Source organism: Pseudopodoces humilis, chromosome 8 (genome assembly GCF_049639895.1).
Source record: "Pseudopodoces humilis isolate 2021_Gansu_Grassland_sample_001 chromosome 8, ASM4963989v1, whole genome shotgun sequence".
Taxonomy (NCBI): domain Eukaryota; kingdom Metazoa; phylum Chordata; class Aves; order Passeriformes; family Paridae; genus Pseudopodoces; species Pseudopodoces humilis.
Genome location: NC_142207.1, coordinates 33,069,358 through 33,081,416, shown reverse-complemented (window position 1 = coordinate 33,081,416; position 12,059 = coordinate 33,069,358). Strand labels below are relative to the sequence as shown.

The 12,059-nt window shown below is 41.5% G+C and overlaps 1 protein-coding gene across 29 annotated transcripts in view; it reads right to left on the bottom strand.

Moving 5' to 3' along the window:
- MAP2 (microtubule associated protein 2) overlaps positions 1-12,059 on the bottom strand; it is a 219,858-nt gene that overhangs the window by 162,688 nt on the left and 45,111 nt on the right. The window lies entirely within an intron of this gene.

Genomic DNA, 12,059 nt, shown 5'->3' with positions numbered 1-12,059 from the left:
ACATCTTGTCTAGGAAGCGTAGGTGAGTTGGTCAGACTCCCTACCTCAATGCAGAGGTATTTGGCAGTGTTGCCACCTTCTGGTGCTCACTCTCAGAATTATGTAATAGTCAAAAATTACAGATTTAGAAGTTAGGTTTTAAAGTAATTTTTATGCCTAGTTTAGACCCTTCATAATACAACCATGTAGCAACTGCTCCTATAGCACTCTTACAAGTATCTTGTTCCACTTGTCATTTTAAAAGAAAAACATTTCAAAGAAATATCCTGTAACATGCAGAACTGTGTATTTCCCAAGTAGTTTTCATGGAATTGATATTGAAAGCTCAGGAATAATACTCAAATCATACTCATGTTTGATAACAGAAATCCATCCTCCAAAAGCCAACAAACAAAAAAGGGGATCTGGAAGATATGTTTACTAGAAGACAAAGTTCAAGATGTTTAAGACCCTGTATCTCCCTTTATTCACCTGTAGCTTTTAATACCTGAAACCAAGGCTGTTCACACTACATGAAGACATGCTCTTACAAAATGTGGGGCTGAACGTAGTGCCACATTCTACTGAAGAGTCTTCAAAACAATTTTACACCCTGCTTATCAAGAGGCAGGTCAGGGGCTCCTCCAGAACCCCACAAAGCTAGACTACCCCTCACCTGGGGAGACAAGTTGTCTCCTGTATCATACACAGCTACAGTGTATGGCAAAGTATGAAAACTGTAAAAAAAGATGGTCATTACAGAAGCCTGAAGTTTTTCACCAACTCTTTATGTTTTAGCTTTCACATGTTCCAGATTCTGTACTGCATTGGTATATAACTCTGAACTTCATATGAAATGTCAGCAAGTTCTCCTCATGGTTTAGTTAGACAAAACAATCCTTTAACAGCCCAAGAACCAAGGACACCATTACAGCTTCAGGCCCAAAAGTATAAACAACAGCGAACTGAGGAGAGAAAACTGGCAGGATGTGACTACATAACCTGAAGCTGTATTTGGACAGTTAACCCCAATATGTAAATGGACCAAAACTTTAAAAAGTGTGAAAATGTGACCATGGTGGGTGGAGCCTCAGCCAGGCTCTTGTACTGCCCAAGGTGTATTCTTTCAAGGCCTTTTTTAATAAATACCTACTTTATTCCTTTAACACTGTCTAGCCTCTGCTCTAGGTAGCCTCTCAAGGCATCATTTATGTGCAGACCATAGTGTACTAACTTCATCAAACCAAATTCCTATGAATTCAAGTGACCACACAAGGCACAGCCAGTCATTGTCAGCCCTGTTTTCCTTGTCAAGGACACCACCAGAATACGTCACCTCTGGAATCACATCTCCAGGGAGCTCTGGCACTGCCCTTGCCCTGTCCTATGGCATGGCTCATTTACCTGGCTCTGAGCATTGACCTTTTGGCCATTTTTATTTCCTAGCTGCTGCACTCCCTGCAGCTCACACCATCCCTGATCTAACCTCATCATGGTAAATAGTCACAGTCTGTTCTCTGCGCTCAGGCAATATTTTCATCTGCACCGCTTCATTTGGCCTAACTTTCCCAGATTTTGTTATTCCTGCCTGAATAAGCTATTCCTACATCTCTACAGGACTTTTCTCTCCAACTTCTTGTATCTATGAAATGTCTTTTCCACTCCATCTCCTTCAGCACCTAGGAAGCCTACAAAGACCTCAGCAGCTAACCTGTTATAGATCAAAATATCCCTGCTATTTACCAATTTGTTTCAAAGCAGAACACTACATGGGTATCTGCTTTGCCCTGAGGAGCAGAAGAAAGGTCATGTCTTCTACTGTTCTCCTGCTGATAATCCAAGCAGTCTTTCCTTTTCCATTTGCAATCAGCACTCAGAAATTCTGTAGTTTAAAGGCATGACCTAGCACAATGCAGCACAACCACATTACACAAGACCTGAGAAGGCACACAATCACAGGGGCTCTGTGGAGAGATACAGTGCCCCATAAAATACACGGGCTGTGTGCCTCTGAAACACAAGATGTGTATGGGAGCAAGAGCAGTGCCCATTTCCCAACAACTCACCAATACACCTCGCTCCACTGCTCACTGATGGAAAAGAGGGTCTGCAGCAATACTTGTTAATCAAGGGGAAAACAGAAAACATCTCCAGAGGAGGGCAAGATTTAAACAGGAGAATTAAAGACAGCTTTAAGTGAAAGTGATGAATGTGACAGCTCCCATGCAAAGAGTCTACTGGCATATTTATTAAGACACACCAAACTCACATAAGCCTTCAAAACTAAGTAGCATTCTTGCAGAGGAAATCAATCAGAGCTGAAGAAAACAGCCTTTCTAGAAATGCAAGCACTGACATTTTACAGGCTGTTTCTCAGGATTTCACAGCTAAAATATTTAGTTCAATCTGCCTGGAAAACAGACCCAGAGCAATGCAAACAGACCAGGTCCCAGACTCTTTCATTAACACAGCATCATTTTTATCCCCTGCTCCAAAGAGCCCATTTTCAGACTCATAGGGTGGATAACAGCCTTCTGAAATCTGCTGCCCTTGTGAAAGTTGATAGGAAAAACACTGTGGACTTAACATCCCCCTTCGAAATGTCTGCACCTGCAAATGCAAAACTCACACTTTCACCTCATTCCTCTACTTCTTTCTGATTCCGCATATGCCATTACTGAACTTATAGCTAAATTCCAACCTCCAGCTGCTGTATATAGCTAATTAGGGAGCAAATACTGCTTCCTGATGAAGGCAGACAGCCCAATAGAGGCAGGGCAGTGTCTGCTCTGCACTGATTGAGAAGAATGCACTGAGCACCCCCTTAACCTCGCAGCAAGGGTTCAGCCTGCACTGACCTGGCTGCAGGGCTGGGTCATGTTGCCCACTGGTAGAAGGTTCTGGAAAATGCCATCCCCTGCTACCGCTACAAGGGACTCTGTGCAAGAGGGAAACCACAGGATTTGTGGACAGGCCAGCAATATTTCCAGACCAGTAAAGTTAACCTTAGGCTTTCCTGCTCAAATACTCTAAACTTTTTGTTTACTACAGAAAAAAACTCCACTGCTTCTTTTAAAACTTCTCAGTCATTCCACTTAATCTAAATGTCCTTCTCTTTTATTTCTCCCACTTGCAAGAGTAAGTTTTATCCACAAAGTCATGCACTTTAAAAATGCCCTGAAACCACAAATCACAGTTGTTATGCCCAGACACATGATTCATAACCACAATAAAGTTTAAGGCTTGCCTTCCCTCTTCTGGATTGACAGCAATTCTAAAGATGAGGTGCAGATTGCTTCTCCTGCAAATATACTCTGTAACCTTGAAAAGACCTGGGCAACCTTCAGCTTCAGCTTCATTCCTTAGCTGCCTAAAGAGATTACAGTTTAAAAAAGACTGCATCAACTACATCAGTGGCCAGCATCCATGATCCATCCTGTGAATACTGCTCCCAAAGAGGAGTGCTTGCATCTTCAAAACCCATCTTCTTGATGAGAAATACAGGAAATGGTTCCACACACAAGAGCAGCACCCTTGTGCAAGTCAGGTCTTGCCACAGCCATGAGGACTCATGGAGGAAGGGTGGGTGTAGGCAGCATTAGGGAAACCAACATCCTGCTTCTGACTTCTAGATAAAAAATATCAGGCCCTACTTCAAAAGAAATTACCTGCCACTGTTAGTCCAGGTAATCTGCAGGGTCTAAATGGCACAATCTCCATGAAACCCACAGGTCTCCTCCAACTCAGAAGCCTCTCCATGTATGGCTCAGCTGAATATGAACCTTCTTGCCTCAGCAAACAGGCTGCAAGGCCCACCCATCTTTACTCCTGCTGCCTTCATTGCAACCACAGGATACAGAACAGTTCGACTCTCAGGGTGCCAGAGTGGGGTCCTCCCATCAGCAGGGAGCTGGGTCTGGGCATCTCCTGCTTCTCTTCTGACTGCTCTCTGGCCTTTCCAGCCAGGAGTAACACAAGCACCCAGACACTCTGATTTCATCCACCAGGTCCTAGAACAGAACTGGGTAGGATAACTGGCAAGCTGCTTCTGTTTGCACATTTGATTTTATCACCTTCCTGAATGGAGGGTTTTGCATCAGTACAGTAGCCAAGAAAACACAGAGCTGCTCCAGCTGACATGCAGCAGAACTTTCCTAACCTCTTTTCCTTCAAATTATTGCAGTTGCCCCAAAGAACACAGTGAAAGCAATATTTTCCCACAGGCATGAAGAGATTACAACATTTCTCTGAACTGCAAATTATTCTATTCTTAGTTTATGATTAGAAGTGCTGTAAGAACAGACCAAACACTTCAAACTCAGCTCTAGATTTTGTTCTGAAATTCCCTTTCCATGTAAGGTGCTCTCCATGGTACTGCACTTAGGAAAACAGAATCACTTTTGTCTATTCACGGAGACACCAGGAAACCATTTTAAACAAAGGGATGGAATTGTCCATGATGAACAGAAACAAAAAAGCCAAATTCTTGCACTACAGTACTTTTGTGAGAATTGCTTCTTCCATCTCACATGGTAACAGATGAACACAACTGAACCAAAGATGAGGCTCCTCAAAGCCAAGTCCTTGAACCACTACCATATCTGGCTGTTTTAAACTTAGTCAGCACTACATTCCCAAACAATTTGATCAGTCTGACCAAAGAGAAAGCAAACCCTCCACCACATGCTCCCTGTTGCTGCCAGGGTCCAAGACCAGTTGTAAATGAGAAAAGCATAAAGGCTTTCCTGTTGCTATGCTACAGATGTTGTTTGGTATCTTCATGGTGTTTTTCTGAGACTCAGGTGCCTGGTTTTGCAGGACATAACTGCATGTGGGTGCAAGTCTATTGAAATCAATGGATCTAAGCAATTTCAGAGATAAAAAAGCATCTGGCCCTGTTGCTTCAAGCCTTCTAGCACAAATACAACATGCACAATTGCTCTGTGACATGAAGAGCTTGAGTACAGCAATCCTTAGTTTCAGCTCTTGCTTATGAAAATGCATAATTGTCAATACAAAACACTGGCAGAATCAGACAGAATTGTATTTAAAAGTCCAGGCTTTCTAGCTCAGCTCCCATGGCCCATGGAGCTGAGCTAGCAATATGAAACTTGCCTTTGAATTTGTCTGAAAAAAGCATCAGATTTTCATCCAAAGCAATAGTTTCCTGCTTGGTGGGTTGGAGTCCACATTTTCTCCTTCTGAGCACATTGTAATGTGGCATGCACCCCAGCTCTAATTAGAAACAAAATACAATTTATACCAGTATCTGCCCATACAGTTATTGTTTGCACTACGGAGCTATTTCTCAGTTGTTAGATCAGGCTAAGCTGCTAATTAAGATGTACAGCAGAAAAAGCCGCTTTGGTGGAAGAAACAACAAAGCGCTGCATGAGGCTGAGGAGATTGGAATCTTATCCCAGCTGGGTCACAGACTTGCCTACTTATTGCCTGCAGATAACATTAATATCTTAACATTCCTCATTTCCTCAGACACAAACTGGAAACACTAATGGAGACACTTTGTATTTCAGGACTGGAGCTCCAAGAATTGTCCTTCTTCACTGTCCCAACTCTGGAACAAAATACCTGCACAAAAGAGTAACGTGGCATTTTTCTGGCTTCTAAACTTGGCCTCCTCATCTCAAGGCGAGCAAAGACACAGAGCTGTACCCTGTACACTGCTGGAGAACAGGGGCTTCCCCTCTACCCACAGTCTTGGATGAATTCAAACTCATTTGTGACTCCTGCACCTTTACATTCACCTCCCATCAAGAATTTTTGTGCAGGCACTGTTCCCGGACTGGTGTTTTTCCAAACCAGGTCCAAAAGCCTTTCTCAAATGTAAACACTCAACCACACAGAGCCTCACCACCCACCTGGCTCCTAACCCTGTTACACGTATTTCCATAATCTTTTTCTATAGAAAGATCATTATTTAGTTCAACAGGTACCTCAAGGAAAAAAGTAATTAACAGAAGTTTATAAAGCTCTGGATTTCAAATGCAGCACCATTGTGATGAATTGAATTTCCCTTATCTCTGAGATTCTGATTCAAATATTTAGAAAGAGCAGTCTGAGTGAGACAGCTCTGTCAAAAGCACATGAATCATTTGAATTCTTGCCTACAGTTCCATACCATAACTAAATCTCTCCTAGGAATGCACTTAAAAACTAAGGATTGATGTTTTCATGTTTTCAGTCATACCATTCCCATTGACTCATATACAGATGATGGGTCTTTGGAAGCTCAGCTCAAAGCAACCACAACAATAAAGTGTGAGAAAAGTGCATTTGTATCAATGTCTGGCAATGTAAAGCACCACATTTTACAGCACTTGGATACAAACCTATGTGATGGAGAAACACAGCAAAGCACAAGCAGCCCCGTGTGCCAGCAGTGGGTAAATATGGACAACAGAGACATGGATGTCCAAAGAACATTATTTTTCTCTTTTTTGATCAGAATCAAAACATTGTCCAGTCCCCTAGAAGTATACAGTTGACTTGATTTTATCAGGATTTCAGACACTAGTCTTAACAGCCTAGGAATCATAAACCTGACAATGTTATTTCAGCTACTCAGAAATACCCAGAGATGTAATACAGGATGTATGACTTGTGTATTCTTAAAAGTATAATGTGCTTCATTCATAGAAAAAAATAACCTAATTATATATTATGTATTATTTATTTATCTATATTTTCACACATATGTATACATATACTATAATAATAAAAAGGAAAATCAGTTCTAAGCAAAACCAGTTGGGTTTCACATGAAAGTTTTAAAGTCAGTAACTCCTGTCTTGATACATTTCTCACACAAATGAAGTGAATTCTACAATCCACCTTTCAAAGCCTGAAAAATCAAGAATTTGGTGAATGTCTTCCCATTAGTATCATAAGTTTCCAAGGTGAGAAGCAACACAAAAGCAAAAACTGTATTACCTTTAGATGATGAGTCATGTTTATGCCTGCAGCATTTAAGAACTGGAAGAAAAATAACTGATTCTTCCTATGACTGTAATTTCTTTTTCCTCAGGATGTCAACACTTTTCTCTTACATACCTAGCCACACCAGAAAATCTGACATTTCCTTTTGGCAGAGCTTCAGTGAGACACTTCATACAGCCCTATCATATTTGAATAGCTTTAACCCTTGTTCTGTTATTACAGGTACAGGTAGGAAAAAAAAAAAATTATGAGTGATTTTATGGAAGAAAGATTTTTGACATATCAGTTCTTAAGTGGTAATGTGTCCAGAAACCTGTGAAGATATAAGAAATGGAGATAAAAATCTATGAACAGGATATGAGTTGGGGCTCTAAGCAACAGAAGAGCTTCTACCTCTGAGTCCTATACACACTGAAATGCTCTCTCCCCACCAATAATAAAAGACACTGAAAATGTTAAGGCATTACAGCCACTCGTTTCAAAGGTTTTAAGTGAAGCAAATCTTGTAGATAAAGATACTATCTCCTACACATGGAAGGGGGAAGGGAGTAAAAACACACACCGGAAAACCTTTCAGGAATAGAAACCTTTATACAGGTCTTCACCATTCACCTGCAAACTTACCCATTTTTCCTGCTGTATCAAATAATCTCATAAAAGATGTTTTCTGTCTCTAAAGAGACTTGTCTTGCTGAATGTAAACCTTTCAGGTTAGAATTAAAGGGCATAACATTTCTTCAAGACTGTCTCAGAAGATGTCACTGCTGCACATCACAAAAAAGGTCTGGCTCCCACTCCCATTGAAGTCAAAAGTAAAACCCCTACTTTCTGCTCTGGAGAAGGATCTAATCAAAACTGCTTATACTATTACTTTCCAGGTTTCTGGTATGGTATGCTGGAGGTAGTAAGGAATGGGGTTTTGTCCCACTGAATAAAATAAGGTTAAAAAGCATTGTAAGGGCCTACTAACTGGTATAGCAATTTATTCCACATAAATGAATGGCATCTCAGAGTGTCTGAAGACTAAGCATTAAGTAGAAGCAGACTCTTGCAGTCCTACAATATTTTTCCTCTGAAAAAATAAGTTGTGTGCCACCTTTTCCTTCCATTTTTCTTTTTTTTTTTTTATTTTCTGAAGACACAGTTGGCAATGGAATTAGCCATTAAAATACAACCCACAAACATTTACTTGGTTAACCAACTAGCACTCAGAAGCTGCTGGCATCAAGAACAGCTTCCTCAGACATTCCCTCAATAAATACTTTGCTAGCCTCTGGGTTTCAGACACGGTGTTTGGTAGAATGGTAACCCAGGCATTTGTTATTACTCAGAAAACTGCATCTTTATACGTCATACATAATCTCAGAGAATAAAAAGTAAAGTGCCCCTTAAAAGAGCACCTATTTCTGTTCATTCACAATCTCAGGCTTCAGATTATTTGGGCAAGTGGAGTTTGGACTTGCAACCCAAATGCCCAGATGCACCTGAAAGAGAACTAAACCAAGTTCTGCTGCTGTGCAATAGCAACATACTTGTGATAACTTGGGTAGAGCCATGCCAATGAGAAATGTGAGGTTTCATACTACCAGCACACCTGGTTCAGAGTCATATGGGTGCCAACTGGTTTGTCTGCAAAACTTCTACAGCCACCACCTTCATTCAGCAACTCACAGGTTTTTGCCTCCCTGATAGAGGTCTTAGGGCTCCCCTAGTCCCCATCCTACCCACAAGCTTCTGGGGAAAAAGACATCACACCAACACCTTTCCTGCTTTTCCATGACCACAGGGAGCATCACACAGTTCTTCAAGGCCACAAGCCTGGGCTGGTTGATGTCACAGCTTGATGGCCTCCATCCTGAACTGCTGGATGCAGCCCAGGTCATGTGTTTTTCTAACTCAGCAGCATAGTGGCTGCTCCACAGCCCTTCCACTGGCCAGGGCTAACAGGACTGCCCACTGTGCAGCACCTTGCACATCCCAGCAAAGCGCTGCTGGGGGCAAACACCAGAGGAGAACTCTACATGGAGAAACTCTCTCCCTCTGCCCCATACCCCACTGCAAGGCTCCTTGTTACAAGAAGAGAACTTGGAACAACAAGACAAGGAGCAATTCCAGTAAACTGGGATGCCGGTAGGTCTTTTTGGGGCAAGCTCAGGTTGCTTACTATGTCAATGTAAATAGTGAAGGCTAAGTCTAAATAGCTTCTACCTCACACGATTCTCTCTCAAAGAGATTCTCTCCAAAGGATGTTGGATGTAATGTCAATGGCTTCAACAGATAGGTCTGGCTTTCTCTTTTCTTTTTCTACATCTTAACACAAGGAGAATATCATACAGAAAACCTGTCACACAGAAAGAAGTAGGGCCCAAGGATAACATCCTGCTGTTTGACCATGTGGACTGTTCTCACTCCTCTGTACCACATGTGACATTGCTTTCCTCAGGAGCCTCTGCTTTGGCAGCAATTTGAACTGCTGAATCCCTTTACACTTTCTGATCCTAGCAGCAGAGTAGGAGGAATGGTAATGGTGTGTACAGGTAAGCAGCTCTGCAAAACAATTTGAGGTGCATAAACTTACACTGGAAACTAGAGAACCAGTATACCCTGGTAGAATGAAACTTAGATTTCCCCAAGAGATCAGGTGCCTTATTACAATTTTTTATTTGCTGGGCTACAGCAGATCACTTGTACAAGAGAAACAGCCCAGAACAGCAGCAATTTAAAGACAGAAGTACAAAAGACTCCACAGTGTAAGTGGTGATGCCAGTTCTTGTATCTTTTAAAAACAACATAAAGGCTAAAATGTTCAGCTCGCTCTGTCTGTTTATAGAGCTTCTAAGAACAACAGCTCACTCATTTCTTTCATTCTACATATTCTAGATTCTTCTTCTAGATTCAATGGAAGGAGAGAAAATGGCTCAGTTGCACGTGACCTTCCCAGCTTCCTGAGATGCTCTTCTACAGTCTCTGCTCTCTGCAGGAGGTGAGCAGGGTAAGCACACTGCTTGCAAGCAGTAATGACATACAAGGGCCTAATGCTAGGCTAGGCAATGCAGATCTTCAGGCTTTTGAAAAAGTTCTCTTCTGTTTTCTGTTCATACCACAGAGAAATTCACCTTGAATAAATCCAGGCTTTGGTACCATTACATACATTTAGGTTATTCCTGTGAAATATCCTGATAAGAAATAAAACCATCTTTTTGTTGCCTTTTTTTTTTTCCCCAGGTTCTCAGTAAAATACAACAGTTCTACTTACGTTTAATGTTTTCTTTTGAGGATTGGGGTTTCGTTGCCCTTAAAGCATGAAAAATTAGGTAATATTTATGTTCAATTCATGCCTGAGCTTGCAGAGACAAGCAGTCTTGCTTTCATCTCTTTGTGCAAGATACACTGCTGTCTGATGAGCAAAGAAGGTGCTGGGGCAGTTCAGAAAGTGATGCAACAGAGTGAGACCCATAAATAGGTGAAGAGCTTCTCTGTGCCATTATATGGGTTGTGTACAAGCCTAAGAGAGGGTTATAAGGAAGACTATCAAGACAAAAAAAGAGAACATGCATGATCTGCATGTGCCTTAGATTCACATGGAGAAGGCAGAAAGAGAAGAACAAAACCTAATAAAATTGAAAAAGTTTTATGTGTTTAAACAGCCTTGGTGCAGGACCGCTCCTCTAGTCTCTACTGTGTTCAGCTTAATAAAATGAGATTTAGACAATGGATTATTTAATTACAAGAAGGTATTTACTCACCATTTATGCAGGAACACAGCTTCTATTGATAAACTGTGAGCAGCTCAAATGCAGGTGAAAGTATCAATATTGTAGGCACTGGAAGAATTGGATTACTACTCAACTCTGTCTGTGAGCAGACAGGAGTTTACCTATCCCTTCCAGCTGAAGTTCACTAGCCTGCTCTGAATTTCCTGGTTACACACATCTGCTGTGATATATCTTTAGTAAGAACAGACCTTTGGCATTCAAACCCTGCCACAAAGACCAGCACCAGTGAAGTAAAATGCAGAATGAACTCTCCTCAACTTCCTTGCTGCTCTTTGCAAGGGGCACCCACCAAACAGCTTGGTCTGCACTTTTAGCTCAGATCCTCAATCACTTCTTCCTATTAAAGCATTTGGCCTTACTACAGCTTTGAAAGACCTGTCTCTTCCTGACCATTTAACTTTTTGCCAAATGATTCAACTTCAATGACATGCAGACGCTGACAAGGAGCAGATATAAGAAACCTCATTAAATCTCGCTAAAATCAAAGCTAGACCTCACTGGATAAGGATTAATACCATGAGCAGGGTCTCCGGCAGTTTCCACTCAAGAACAATGACAACAGGAGCCTTGCTGATAAATTCTCTCGATTCTCTCACTGCAAGAGGGGAGGCTTACATGACTGTGGCAATTTTTTAAAACATCTTGAGAAATACAAGTGGTATATCTGCACTGCAGCCCATCACAGTTATAATGCAGTATTTCAAGGCTGGTGACAAGAAACACACTCTGAAATACCCAGCAGGGAGACTGCTGCTCTGCACTGAAATACCACCACTCACTCTCTGGCTGTAGACACATACTCCAGAAAGACTCACACCTTCACACAAAGGAAGAAACTATGACCTCCAAGAGAGAAATGTGAAGCTACAGTAAGAGCAGCAATGTTGTGACCAGAAACTGCCCCCAGCACACAGATACAGGCTACACATGTCCCAGTTTTCACTCCATTCTCCACCCTATAAAGAAGAACCAACTACAGAAAAGGAAAAAACCAAACCAAAGAACAAAATCCAACTTCATCATGACTGTGCATTATAACTAGATAAACCTGGTGCTTGAAAACTTAACTTTTCTTGGAAGAGGAATGACCAAGTAATTCTTCTTCCAGTTATCAATGGATAAAGTGAAAATGGTGCTTACCATCTCTCTTTGTGCTGTTTTTCACTTGAGTAGTTCAAATAACTAAAAGCTGTCTGCACCATTACACAAACTCCCCTCTAGAAAGATAATACCAGGGGTGCAAGAGGGAAAGCCTTGGATCAGCATCTCTTTGAATCTGTTCCAAATTTGCATATCCCATAAACAACCTCAATAAAACATTTCAACAGAGCAGAACAACGAATCCTC